Here is a 9,771-nt window from a genome sequence, read left to right on the forward strand (position 1 = left end):
TTGTCGCTTCACTCTCGGTTCAGTTTCACAGGTTGAGCATTCAACATAAAATTAAAGAACGTTTTCCCCAGAGGCCGCAGAAGCTCCTTTTGAATGGGAAGGCAAGATTTGGGGCTGGGGCGTGGTGTTCAGGATGCTCAGGCAGAACTCTGGGTGCTGGCAGCGTCAGGGCTGGTGGAGGGCAGCAGGGTAGGTGCTCACATTGCTGTGTGTCTCTGACATCAGACTGAGGTAGCAGCCTGGTATCCCTGCTTCTACCCAGCAACTGTCCACCCAGCTCTCTGCCTTCAAAGTTCCTCCTGGCCTGAAGGGGGACTGACATGCCTTCCATCCCCAAAATAATGCAACTCCACCCAGCTACCTCTTCCCTGCCCACCCCGTCTCCAGACTCTCTGGCCGGAGGTGGAGCAAAACCTACGCTCTCTGCTCTCACACCCTCCCTGGGCACAAAGGAAATATGGCAAAATGGAAACATAGATCAGCATATTTCTATTGCAGAGGTACTAGCCACCATACCCCACAGTTCCACAAAACCTACTGCCCTTGGCAGCCACCTAGTTTGCCTATAGCTAGTGGCTGTGTCTAGACTGGCAAGTTTTTCTGCAAAATCATTTGATTTTGCGGAAAAAATTGCCAGCTGTCTACACTGGCCGCTTGAATTTCCGGAAAAGCACTGACGATCTCATGTAAGATCGTCAGTGCTTTTACGGAAATACTATGCTGCTCCCGTTTGGGCAAAAGTCTTTTTCTGAAAGACTTTTGCGCAAAAGGGCCAGTGTAAATAGCACAGTAGTGTTTTCCGCAAAAAAGCCCCGATCGTGAAAATGGCGATCGGGGCTTTTTTGCGGAAAACCACATCTAGATTGGCCACGGACGCTTTTCCGCAAAAAGTGCTTTTGCGGAAAAGCATCCTGCCAATCTAGATGTGCTTTTCCAAAAATGCTTTTAACGGAAAACTTTTCCGTTAAAAGCATTTTCGGAAAATCATGCCAGTGTAGACATAGCCAGTGTGTCCCATACCAGCTTTGCCTTTTTGTAGGATTAAAATGAGGAGTTACATGGAAGGAGGTTCCACTTGTGTTAGACCCAGGGCCAGAGCTGGCTCCTAGCCCAGATGGGGCTCTACAAAGTGCTATGGAAAATTATAGGAGGTTGTTAGGGAAGCTCATTTATAGTGATGCTGATGGAGAGTCATTATGTAATCTGGGGAGGAGTCTCTATAGCCCTGACAGTCTAGGACTACCCACTGAAAATGCATTACATTTGTGGGATCATTAGGATCTTGTTTTACTCCTGCTCTTCTGTTTATTTGGGCTGATAGATTACTCTGGAATGTGACCATTTCAATTCCTATGAAATGAACATCACCACCTGCACACAAAGGTGCAGTTTGCATGTGTCACTGCCTGGCATCATTTGACTACTGGAAAAAAAGATGAACTCTCTTAACCAGGAGAAGATTCCTAGAAGATGGAGGCTTCCAAGGAGACCATTACCTATATATTGTTCCATCAGGTCTGTGCTACAATAGCTACCTCTCTGCAAATACTCCTGCCATATTGTACTCATTAAAAGTCACATTTCAAATCTCAGAGAGCGTACGTGCACACATATACTCATATCTGTTTTGTAAGATCAAGATCTTATAAGATCAAGAACACATATTCCTGCTCATCCAGAAATATAATTTATGCTATCATGTGCCAAAAGTGTCTGTCTGCTATGTACATTGGACAAACGTCTCAGACACTTCGCCAAAAAATCAATGCACACAAAACAGATATTAGACAAGATCACAAAGAAAAAACAGTTTCTTGCCATTTCAACCAGAAAGGACATTGTCTCAATGACTTGATTACCTGCATCCTGCTTCAAAGACCTTTTAAGACTGCACTTGAAAGAGAATCCTCTGAACTGTCATTCATGCTTAAATTCGACATTTTACACCTAAGCTTAAACAAAGACATCAATTATCTTACCCATTACAAAGATAGCTTCCCCAATTATCACCTCTAATATCATTAGCTCACAGACATTTACCTTCCCCCCCCCCATCCCCCTTCTGTTCTGAAATTTGATTTGTCTTTTTCATATGTGTTCATTTTTTTAATTGTATCCTTTGGTATATATGGTTGTGACAATTTTCTTCCACTTTTTGATCTGAGGAAGTGGGTCTGGCCCACAAAAGCTCATCACCTAATAAACCATCTTGTTAGTCTTTAAAGTGCTACATAGTCCTGTTTTTTGTTTAGGCATATATAGTTAACCAAACATGGGTTGCATAGCACACTCTTTAGAACTAATTTTGTTTGTATGAAAATTCTATCTCTGAGCTATTGTTCACTTTGTTGTGCGTCAGGGTTTAAATGAATGAGCTGTTTTTATATAAAATTCCTTTATAACTTTACTCCAGAGGGGACCAAGCACCTTTCTAACTCATAAAGGCAATACCAAACCCTTCCCTCACCCATCCTAAAAGTGGGGGCTTCCTCTTTAAAATGCATTCCTGTTATAAATAAAACTGTCTATCAAAACAGTCTTCACTTTTGTGCCTTTAGAAGGTATAATCCAAACCTAATCTAACTAGGAATTTAAGAGCTTGATTTTTTCTCACAGATACTAATATAAATCAAAAATAGTTCCACTGGCAGTGATGGAGTTACAGCAGTGCTAAATGGGTTGCTGTGGTCATGGGAGAAGAACAGGCACTGAATTTCTAACCTCTGATATGCTCTGCCTTCTAAATCCTATCCCACCAGCATAACCTTAGGGCTACGTCTACACTGGCATGATTTTCCGAAAATGCTTTTAACGGAAAAGTTTTCCGTTAAAAGCATTTTCAGAAAAGCACGTCTAGATTTGCGGAAAAGCATCCTGCCAAAGCACTTTTTGCGGAAAAGTATCCGTGGCCAATCTAGACGCGGCTTCCACAAAAAAGCCCCGATCACCTTTTTCACAATCAGGGCTTTTTTGCGGAAAACAGTACTATGCTGTCTACACTGGCCCTTTTGCGCAAAAGTCTTTCGGAAAAAGACTTTTGCCCAAACAGGAGCAGCATAGTTTTTCTGGAAAAGCACTGATGATTTTACATGAGATCGTCAGTGCTTTTCCGGAAATTCAAGCGGCCAGTGTAAACAGCTGGCAAGTTTTTCCGGAAAAGCAGATGATTTTCCGGAAAAACTTGCCAGTCTAGACACAGCCTAGCAGTATATATACAGGAAAGGCTAGAACCAGGAAGTACTCTCTATCCAGGTTCCTCAATTTAACAAGGCCTATTAGCCAATCATTACACCTGTATTCACAGGTGCTTGTGATTCTCACAGGCTTTATCCTGAGGTTTTTGCTTAGTCTTTACTTGAGCAAAGCTCTCATTGAAGTCAGTGAGAGATTTGCTTGAGTAAGAACACAGCCAGCCTGCTGGATTTGGCTTAATGTAGCTATATAAAGATCACAGCTGTAAGAAAATGGAAAGCCTATCTCCCCAATCTGCTGAGTAATGGAGATTGTGTTCATGCTTTTCCCTGGGTGGTAATGCAATGTAATGCATTTCAGAATAATGGCTGAGTAAGCAATTGGAAAAACAAGGAGGATTCCTGTGTCACCTTAGAGACTAACAGGTTTATTGGGGCATAAGCTTTCATAGGCAAAATCCACTTCATCTGATGAACTGGAGTGGAAATTACAGAGGCCAGGGTGGATATATAAGTACTAATATAACAAAAGAAGTAAGCTACTTATCAAGTGTAGGACCAGTGTTAATGAGGCTAATTCAGTCAGGGTGGATGTGGCTCACTCCCAGCAGCTGATGAGGAGATGTGACTACCAAGAAGGGGAAATAACCAATCTAAATCCTTGTTCAGTCCTAATTTGGTTGTACTGAATTTGCGTATGAATTGCAGTTCTGTTTCTCTTTGTAATCTGATTTTGAAGTTTTCTTGTAGAAGGATATTTTGGTTAGTCTCTACACAGCAGCATTGTTTCGAAATAACTAGGTGAGTGTCTACACAGCAAGCCTGTTATTTTGAAATTATTTCAAAATAACAGGTGTCTTATTCTGAAATCCATAACCCTCACTTTACGAGGAATAACACCTATTCCGAAATAGTTATTTCGAAATAGGGCATGTGTAGACAGCACAGCTGTGGTTATTTTGAAAGAAGGGGCCTCCAGGGCTTCCCACAGGTGACCTGCTGGATGCTGTCCACCCTCATCAGAACTCTATTGTTCCCCTTCCCCTGCAGGCTTTAAAGGAACAACTGCAGGGGAAACCATGTGTGGCACACAGCAGGCTCAGCTCGCACTGTGCTACGCAGCAGCAGCCATCCAGCCGCTATGGCAGACCAGTGCACTGCACTTGAGCCCCCTGTGGCTGCCAGCACAGCTGTAGGCAGCTCCCAAGTCCCTGCCTGGGGGTGGAAGAGGCTGGTCGCATCCTGGACTGATGCGGAGATCCTGGATCTCATTGAGGTGAGGAGGTGAACCTCCAGGATCTCTGCACCAGATGCAGGAATGCCGATGTCTATGGCCAAATGGCCAACAGCTGGGCAGAGGGGACACATCTGCATGCAGGTGCAGCTGTGGATAAAAGGGAAGGAGCTGAGGCAGGCCTATCCCAAGGCCAGGGCGTGCAGCTCCTGATCAGGGGTGGCATCCCAGAGCTGCCAGTATTACGACCATCTCCACCCTCCCAAAGGGCAGTTCTGGGGCCAATGAGGAGGAGGAGCAGGCCTGGGGGCTGTGATGCCCACCAGTCAGGATCTCACCCCATCTTTGGATCTGTTACCACTCTCCCAGGATGTTGCCCAGGGATTGGACGACGCAGCGGAAGGCCCATCAGGTGAGTGCCCTGACTGTCCCTAGACCAGAAGTGGGCAAAAGCCTCTCAGCACCCTGGATCTGGCCTACCTAGGGCTTTGATCCAGACCGTGAGGCAGTTCCAGGCCTCACCCCCTAGCACGTTGCCTGGGAACCAGAGACATGTGGGCCCTTTTAACTGCTTCTATTTAAAGGGCCTGAATCTTCCCCACGCCTTGCCTAACAGCCCCAGGGAAGGCGTGAGCCTTTTTAATAGATGCTATTTCGAAATCGCTTCTTTCAAGCTAAGGGTGCTGTGCAGATGCACCCTTAAAGGGCAGATGCCATTAAAACCTGGCCTGCCTATAGGACAGAAACATAGGTAATATGGGGAGTAACGGCAGGCAAATAAAGGAACCAGCAAGAATATTTGTGGGAAAAAAGGAATCTTTTAAGATATAATGTGCCATCCTTCTAGGGGTAGAAAAATGTTATTTTTGTCTTTCAGAACATCAGAAAGAGCTGGTACCAGCTGAACACCCTAAAATGCTATGGATCTACTATTTTGACAAAGATTGTGCTCTACTTTTGTGTTCATCTTGTAGTGTTTGTCTTAGTGCTAGCATTGTTGTGTTGTGTTAAACAATACTGCATTAGGCAGAAAATGATTAATAAGCATTTTTTACTGTATTTACAAAAAAAACCAACAGTGTCTCAGAAGGGCAAAGGCCAAGGAATGCCAGTCCTGCTAATAGGAAAAAACCAAAAATGGTAAAGGCACATTTAAAGACAAGATATGCATGAAACACAAAGTTTATCTGTTGGTGGAAATGAAAAGAATAGACAAAAGTTTAAAGCACTAGGTCAAATTAGAAAAACGTATCAGTGCATCCATGTCGAAATGAGAAATGGGGCAACAATTATTTTGGAAAATACTGCCAGTATTTGGCAGCAGGGAAAGGATTTTGTTGTTAGCAGAGAGTTTATGGTATCAATACAAGGAAATGTGCCTGTACACAGGCCCAAGAAAATTAAGTCAGCAATTGATCCATTTCTGGAGGGGGATGGCGGGTCGCATGTGGATGTCCCATCACATGAGGGCAGAGGCAAACTACTCACACGGCTCCAGGAAGGTGTCCTTCCACATGCAGAAATTCTGGAGCTATTGCTGGTTGTCCCACTGCTCCACGACTGTTCAGTCCCCCCAGTCGGAACTGGTGTCCAGTCGCCAGAAACAGCAGTACACAATGTATGGGGAAGGATGGGAGGGGTCGTGCTGCATGAGCAGTTTGTGGAGAGAGGAGAGGAAATGAGGGTGCTGTTCCCACAGAGCCATGAGGGCAACCTGCAGAAACTGCAGCAGGAGGTGCAGCATGGGATATAAGGGCCATCGACTGCTTGGAGGCTGTTCTGGCTCCATGGCAGGAGTGCCGTGGTGTCTGCAAGGGCAACCACAGTAGGCAATGAAAAGGCTTTGCTGTCGCTCACAGAGGTAGGCAAAGGAGAGGAGCCTGAGACATGTACAGGGGGTCCCTTCAATCTCGAGCCTCAGGCAGCAGCTCCAGGAAGTGTGTGTTGTCCTGATGCCCTGCCTGAAGTGGGTGTCCTGATGCCCTGCCTGATGCCCTGCCCTTCTGGGTGGCTTTACACACGTTTCAGTGTCCAGTGAGTGTGGGCGCTCTTTTTTGAAATAGCTCAGTGCTATTTCGATGGGCATTTGCTGTGTAGACCCATTATTCTGAAATAAGCTCTTTCAGAGTCTCTATTCCAAAATAGCTTATTCTGAAATAAGCGTGCTGTGTAGATGTACCCTAAGGTGCCACAGGACTTCCTGTTGTTTTGGCAGACACAGATTAACACAACTACCCCGCTGAGACTTTGCATTAAGCAATTGAAGTAAGATGTTACTCTTCACTGAAACCATGTTCCTTTTCCCTCTTTTTTTTAAGAGGTTTTTTGCTTTTTGTTTTGAGTAGACAGGCTGTTGTGAGCAATTTGTCAATACTTTTCAGTATTAGGCAGGAAGGGACTCATTTGCACACCTAATGGCAGAGCCAGTGTGGGTTGGTATTGGCTGATGAGAATATGACCTGCAGGCAGTTTCTGTCACATACATTCATTCATGAGGTGGCCACCTAATAATAGTTACTGACATTTATACCTTTTAGCCAAACTTTCCTAACAGTCCAACAAACTCAGTTTTATTGAGTGTGGACTTCATCTATCACTGATGTCCAACTACTTGTGAGTGAAAAGGTGGCAGGCTTCAAACAGCGCACAAGAATGGTGCGCTCAGAACAAAAGGAAAAACAATACAGTACAGGACAAAAAGGAAAGACTGTGGGCAAAATGCATCCTCAGTGGAAGACCACCAATATCAGTGGAGTTATGCTTAGGAATGTATTTGACTTTGTCTTATTACATTGAGACTGCCTGGGGTTTAGCATAGGGGATTGTAATAATTCAGTAACCAGATTAGAATTTAGTCAAGCCCACCAGAGTGAATACTTCTGTTCTTGCAAGTGGTGCCATGGAACAACTTTCTCCACTCTCCAGAATAACAAGCATTCTGATGTCTGTTCTCCCTCCCCCCCCCCTTTTCTTTTCAGAGAAGGAGAAAGACAGTGGACAGTTGGAAATGGGTATGGTTAAGAAATTCTCCAATCTAATCTCAGTCTGTAGATAAAATTCTACTTCATCTTTCTTTACAAAGACGAGCCAGACCTTTGGGACTGAAATTTCCCCTTGTCCATTCTGAGGTCTAACTCTTTTTATTAAGTTAGGGCCTGATTAATACATACTGAAGTCAATGGAAAAATTCTCATTAATTTCAATCGGTGTTGGATCAGGTCCTTATGGACCTCTGCTCCAAAAAGCATTGAAGCAGAAGTGCTGAAATAAAACCTTACATGGTTTAAGTTCTTTCCACATCATAAGGAGAATCCAGTTAATAGGGTTAGTTGTATTCCTTTTGCGTAACAGCTAGAGTTCCCATATATCAGGGGTTTTCCTGACATGACCTCTTTTTGGTCCTCCTCTGTCTATGTGAGCAGATCTTTTAAACAAAAGGAAATGTCAGGGATTTTTCCTTGTGAAGTCTTGCAGATTAGAAAGAGCTATCTTCGTGTCCTGATTGGTCCCTGGCCTTCATCCTGAGCTGCTGGATCCCTTCTGTCTGGCTATTCAGGTAAACCAAGTTGCCAAGCGCCTCTTAGTCATGTTGCCTGCCCTGCTGCAAGGCCCGGTCAGGAGGGGTAACAGGGCCAGGCCCTGGTTCCCCATCATGGGAAGCAGTAGATGAGGCCTAGAGGAGATGGTGATTTATGGGCTGGTGCTGTGTCACTAGCTTCCCTGCATGACTGTGTGGGAGAAAAATCAAATAACTCCAATTGTGTCTAAGGGGGGGACTGTGCAGGAAATAAACTCTCTAAAAGAAAACTGCTGTAAGGGTTAAAAGTTTTCCAGGCCTCTCTCCCTGTAACAGAGAGAAATCAAATTAACTCTAATCAAGACCCTTACAATGCCTATCTCAAGTTCATGAAGACTCCTAGTCTGTCACAATTTGTCATGTAAACTCTTTCATGTGCCTTTGTTCTGTAAAACTTACTTCTAGCACTCCTGGTGTGAACAGAAACATCTCAGAGTACTTCTGCTGAGACTTTGCTATGTTAAAGAAAAACAATCAACAACTACTGTCTGAACATACTGTATAAAGAATCCCTGAAACTCTCTCTCAGGGCTGGCTGCTAACTCTGGTAGCGGTCAGCCAGCATGCATGCATAATAAAATTTTCCTTCTAGGTTTCTCTTCTGCCTTACTGCTTTGACCTCCAGCCTCGGACCCTTCTGGGGGCTCTGTACCCCAGGGGAGCGAGATTTCCCCCACAATTGGAAGCCAGACATTACTCCCCCCACCTCAAGTATGAGACCACAGATATCCCCTCCAGTACCTCACAAATGCCCCTCCCAGTACACCCATACCACTCCTGCACCCCCCCAATACTCCATTACAGTACACATACGCAGCAGCTTCAGCACCCCCTCAAATATCCTCTTCCAGTACCCATGCACTCCCCCAAATACCCCTTTCCAGTACAGTGCACACCTATCACTCCAGGACCCTTAGTATGCCCTCTCAGTACCCACACATCCCTCCAGCACACCCTAAATATCCCCTCTAGTACCCGTTGAACTCTCCCTACATGGCTGTCCATCCATTAATACAAGGGCTTTTTTCCCTATTCAGAATGGTCTCCACCATAGTGTTAGAACAAATGATCCTCTGTGGAAGCAAAATTAGTGCCTGTTTCTTATGTGAGAGATGTATTCTCATTTGCCTTTGGCAGCCAAGTGCTGTCTTATTGTTTACACTCTTGTAGAGTTTTTTTGTTTTTAATTTGGTCATACATCCACCACTAATTATGGAAAGCATGGCTTTATTCTTGTCAGTCTTGGACACAAAGTTGTGTCTAGTAGTAGTCATTCAAACAAGACTCTCAATTTTGCTCAGTAATTTAGACATTCACTTGGTATAATCTGAAGCAGGGAATTTGTGGATTAAGCATTGGACTTTACTGCAATAAATAGTAAGAGTTGCTCTTTGAAGCCCTTACCCTGGGAAACTGTTGACTCTTGTTTGAGTCACTGTACTATCTTTTCCCAATAAATGCACATATAATTTTGTTTATGTGCATTAGTTAAATGGAGCTGCTTACTGAAGGAAGTGTTGGCATGTTATTTAGATCTGTTTGCAAAACGTCACACCCACTGGTTCCATGAACTTAAATGGAAACTTACCTGTGATGATATCTAGAGTTTCCCTTTGGATATGCTTGGGGAATAGGATGAATAGCTTAGGTAAAGGTGAGCACACCTGACTTGTGCTCAACATCTGTTGCAATCTCTAGGTGAGGAGTTGCCAGTTTTCACTTCCCTTTGCCCCACATTCTCATAAAAATCATTAATTATATTTCTTCGT

Source organism: Pelodiscus sinensis, chromosome 3 (assembly GCF_052426305.1).
Source record: "Pelodiscus sinensis isolate ZL-2025 chromosome 3, ASM5242630v1, whole genome shotgun sequence".
NCBI classification, from domain to species: Eukaryota; Metazoa; Chordata; order Testudines; family Trionychidae; genus Pelodiscus; species Pelodiscus sinensis.